The following is a 5,585-nucleotide window of genomic DNA, read 5'->3' as shown; positions in this document are numbered from 1 at the left end:
ATAGTAAAGTGTGAGGACAAAGAGAATAGAAAAAAGACACAAACACCTTAAATAGATCAATGGGGAAAGTATATACAATGGTCAGTTCACAAAATATGAAATTTAAATGCCTACTACACATTTTACCAATCAATGTTCAAAGTCATTAATAATAAACAGAGACAAAAGAGAGGTTATTTCCCAGGCATCTAATTACCCAATCTGTTTAAAATGTGAATAAACTCCATGGGTGACAGAAGAGTAAAGCGGACATTTACACCCTGGGAGGGATATAAATTAGGACAAAGATTTTGGAAAATTATTTGTCAAATCATGTCAAGAACTTTATGAGTGTTCACGTGACCTAGTTTCATCATTTCTGTTTTGGAAATTATAAGGAGATAGTCCAGAACATGAAGATCTCTATGGAAAGATACTTAACCACGGTAAATAAATTGATAAAAGTCGAAAATCCAACATTAAGAGAATGGTTAAAATAATTACTGCATACATGTGATTAAAACTATTAAAATTTTGTTTACAATGAATTTTTAATGACCTGAGGAAATTACCTCATGAAAAAACATTTTAAATATTTAAAAATATTTAACATTGCCTATGTAGTATGAGGTCAGCTACAGTATACGATATATGTAAAAGAGTGATCTAAAAAAAAAAAAAAAAGAAAGAAAAACACTGAAGAAAGTATATCAAAATGTTGACAGTAGTCATGTCTATCTGATTATAATATAGATGTTATTGGCCTGGACAGTCTACATTTTCTACAATGTCTATATATTACCTTTATATTCTGGGGGAAAAAGAAAAAAAACCTCTAATGTAACAGGTGTGATAATTTGCCTAGGAAGCATAAAAATCCATTTCCCCTGTCATTACAAGTATGGTCTTTAGAGTCTGATTACCTGAATTTGAATTCTAATTCTATAACCTACTAGCTGTGTGACCTCAATTTCCTAAGCTTAGATGCTCCTATAGTCAAATGCTAATAGAACTAATACTTTGATAAAATCCATATAAAGTACTTAAGCACTGACTGTAAATGAATAACTGTTATTCTTTTTTTTTTTTTTTTTAGACAGGATCTTACTGTATCACTCAGGCTGAAATACAGTGGTTGGATCATGGCTCACTGCTGGGGCCCAAGTGATCCTCCTATCTCAGCCTCTGGAGTAGCTGGGACCACAGGTGTGCATCACCATGCCCAGATAATTTTTATTTTTATTTTTTTAAAGACGAGGTTTCACTATGTTGCCCAGACTGGTCTCAAACTTCAGGGTCCAGGCAATCCTCCCAATTAGAATTCAAATTCAGGTAATCAGGCAGCCAACCTCCCAAAGTGCTGGGATTACAGACATTAGCCACTGTGCCAGCCTAACAATTGTTATTCTTGATGGTTATATTTCTTTTTATAAATTGATCAGTTACATTCATGTTGTTATATCAGTATCCTATGAATTTGGCTAATGCATGTATAAGTTCCCCAGAGCACAATTACTTGCAAATACATTTTAAAACTGAACTTCTTAGTCTACTAAACTGAGAATAAGATACAGGGACTTGATGACCACTCCATATATTTGTCATTATATAAAGACTCGTTTGCTTTGTTTTTGTTTCTGTTTTTGTTTTTTAAAGAAAAGTAGTAAGTTTGTTCATATAAAATGTATAGCCTTTGATTACCTTTTAATGCCAAATGTCTAATAAAAATTTAATCTGCTAACAAAGCAATTGCAATACTTTTAGTAGATGTTTAGAAGTATAATAACCTTTCCTAATTATGCCTTGGAAGAGTATTTAATTTGGGTTCCACAAAACTTCTGATCTATAAAGTAGCAAAAATAGATGAAATCAGCCAACTAACCAAAGTTTAAATCAATGACTACTACTTTAGCCCAATAGTTCTCTGTGGAGGTAAGGGTGATTTTTGCCTCCCAGAGGACGTTTGACAATGTCTGGAGGCATTTTTGGTTGTCACAAGTGAAAGAATGCTACTGATATCTAATACATATAGATCAGGGATGCTGCTAAATGTCTTGCAATTCATAGGACAACTTCCAACAGCAAAGAAGTTTTCAGCCTAAAATATCAACAGTGCCAAGGTTGAGAAACCCTGATTTAGCCAGTGAGTTTAAAGCTAGTATATTTCTTCCAATTCCAGTAAACAGTTCCTTTTTTTTTTTTTCTGATGACCACAGCAGCACAAACGTGAGTTCAGAAGAACTGGGTTTTGAACTTCTACATAAGGCCCTATACCAGTGAAAATTAAACTTTGTACCAAGCAGTACACAAAGTTGACTAGACTAGAGAGAAAAAATCTACAATGATCAGCTTTATTGAGCAGACATCTGGTCAGTTGTACTCTGGCACAGAAAAATGATCCATTCTTATTGTTCAGTTCTACCAGACACACATATCATCACTTATTACTAAGAACCACTTTATAAATAGCTGTCATGTATTGATCACCTACTACTTTCAGCCTTTATCTAATAAGTAAACCAGATGTTCCTGCGGTATGAATATTGTTGCTCATCCATAAACAAAACCTGAAGTTCAGGAATTCTCCCCGCTGTTATAACTACTTTGTTAAGTACAGCAACACTTACTGGTCAAGGCCTTTATCAAAACAGCAAACTGAAGAACACACTGTCAACAGCCCATTCTACTTTTGTACAAAGTGCTATAATAGAGTATTGGTTCTTATGAGAGATGCTTTTTAATTCTCTAAGGAAAGTTTTAGTTGTAGTGCTCAGACAATCACTGTACATCCTTGTATATAATACAGCAACTGTATTTACTTAAAGTTATAAAGTCGAAAAGCTCCAATAATCAATATTTTTTCTGAGTTCTTTAGAAACATATGACAAACAATAAATTAATGACACAGCAATGATTTATTGATAAACATTATAAATCTTATGAACTTTCTATGTCAACAGTAAAAAAGAGGAATAACTGGTGTTTAATTCAACAAATACTTATTCATGTTTTGTTTTGTTGTTTTGTTTGGTACAGGGTTTCACTCCCATTGCCCAGACTCGAGTGCAATGGCTCGATCTCGGCTGACTCGCCTCAACCTCTGTGGTTTGTTTCTCCTGCCTTAGTCTCCCAAATACCTGGGACTATAGGCCCACGCTACTGCACCTGGCTAACTTTTGTATTTTTTGTAGAGGCAGGGTTTCGCTATGTTGCCTGTGGCTGATCTGGAACTCCTGGGCTCAAGCCATCCACCAACCTTGGCCTCCTAAAGTGCTGGGATTACAAGAGTGAGCCACCGAGCCCAGATAGTTTATTAAACATAATTGCATTGTTTTTCCTATTGATCACACAGTTATTGCAAGATCTTGCTGTGCTTTTGAATTGACAAAGAAAATAGAGATAAAGTTACATGAATTTTTAGAATTAAATTGTGTTTTATTATATTAAGGTGATTTCCTTAATCATTATAATAAATGGAAGCTTATTCAGTTAAACTGGTCTAACCCCTCTCTACACATATATTCAATAAGCAAAAAGAAATGGTCAGTATGGCATAAACCTTAAATTACTTTTAAAACCAATTGTTATTTTATAATATATTGATTATATTATTTTGTTAACAGATTCAACAATTGTAGCTATGTTAGCTAGTGACTTCATGTTATTTTGTAACATGTAGCTATGTTACTTTGGAGATTCATGTTACCTTATAACATTAAATACAAGAAATGTGGCTTAGTTTTTGGCTTTGGGACTGAGTAATAAGGAAAATCAACAAGCTACTAAAATCTCGAATGCCTTTCACACACAAATGAAACTGCACTCTGTATTACCTTTATTTGTTTATGGGTGTTTCTTCTTCTGTGCAGTGCATTATGCTAGGAGTTGGAAGAATTACAAAGGTGAATAATTCATGTTTTTTTGCCATGAAGAAGTTCACAATCCACTATATCATTCATTTATTTACTAACAAATATTTGAGAGACTGATGGAAGATGATAAAGTTACAAGATCTTTGTGTAGATTCTTGGTCAAGTAGATTTTCCATGAATTCCTTTGTTGATTGAAATGAAAAAGAAATTTGCATATCGAATTCAGTGTCAAATCAAATATTAACGAAAAAGAATCCTTGGCAAAGTTTGGATCATAATTGCTAAAAAATTCTGTGTATCAGCTTTGACCTCTAAAGAGCTCAGTTTATAATAGTGGTTTCTGCATTTGAGGAAATCATCCCAAATGTAACATGTCTGGGCAATTTATTCCCTAGATCAACTACCCATGATTGACTAATCTACAGTTATTATTATTATTGTTGTTATTATTATTATTCTTAGATAAGCTTTCACTCTGTCACTCAGGCTGAAGTGCAGTAGCCCAGTCATAGCTCACTGCGGCCTCAAAATCCTGGACTCAAGTGATCCTCCCACCTCTGCTTCCCAAGTAGCTGGGACTACAGGCACTTACCACCACACCCAGCTGATTTTTAAATGTTTTTGTAGAGATGGCGGAAGGGGGTGGGGGATTGGTTGGAGTGTCTCATTGTGTTGCCAAGACTGGTCTCAAACTCCTGGTTTCAAGTGATCTTTCCACCCTTGCCTCCCAAAGTGCTGGGATTACAAGGCGTGAGCCACTGCACCCGGCCAGTTTTTATTATTTTCAAGAGAAACAGGTATCTTGATGATTTTAAGAGGCTTAAATTCCACAATAATATGAACTCTCAAAACTATTCCTTTTTCATAAGTAACCTGGGTAAAGAAAATACCAAAAGCAAATTGAACTCAACTGCAGTATTGCAATTTTTCATTTCTTTCCTGTTTCTTGGCTGGTCTTATGCTAACGAGCAATTTTAGAACCAGGGATTCTTCGCCACAATGCACAGAATGTGACCTGGAACTGTTAGTTAACCACTGGTATTTAAGTGCTATGCAACCATGTTAAAACACTCGTTTCAAGAAAAAGGGATTTTAAATTTTTTTAAAGAAGATAAGACCTTTGTTAAAATTATCTGCTGGTCCACGGCCATTAAGATCAGCTGTTTGGAGCAATGCCACTGCTATTGATTGACTATGTCCTCCAAAATTCATGTGTTGAATGGCCAATATGATAGTATTGAGATGTGAGGCCTTCAGGAAATAATTAAGTCATGATGAGGGCATAGCCTTCATGGACAGGACTAGGACCGTTATAAAAGGGCTTGGAGTCTGGGTAACATAAGGAGACCCCATCTCTATAAAACACTTTTTTGTTAAATTAGCCAGGCATGGTGGCGTGTGCCTGTGGTCCCAGCTAGGGAGGCTAGGGAAGAAAGATTGCTTGAGCCTGGGAGGTCAAGACCTGCATGTAGTGAGCTGTGGTCACACCACTGCACTCTAGTCTAGGTGACAAAGCAAGACCTTGTCTCAAAAAGAAAATTTAAAAATAAAAAATAAACAAAAGGGCTTGGCGATATGGTTTGGGTGTACTTGAATTGCATCCCAGAATTTCCATGCACTGTGGGAGGGACTCAGGGGGAGGTAACTGAATCGTGGGGCCAGTCTTGTCCATGCTATTCTCATGATAATGAATAAGTCTCATGAGGTCTGATATGGGTTTATTAGGGGTTTCGG

Source organism: Colobus angolensis, unplaced genomic scaffold, assembly GCF_000951035.1.
Source record: "Colobus angolensis palliatus isolate OR3802 unplaced genomic scaffold, Cang.pa_1.0 Scaffold134, whole genome shotgun sequence".
Lineage (NCBI taxonomy): Eukaryota > Metazoa > Chordata > Mammalia > Primates > Cercopithecidae > Colobus > Colobus angolensis.
Note: the sequence above shows the minus strand (reverse complement) of the source record.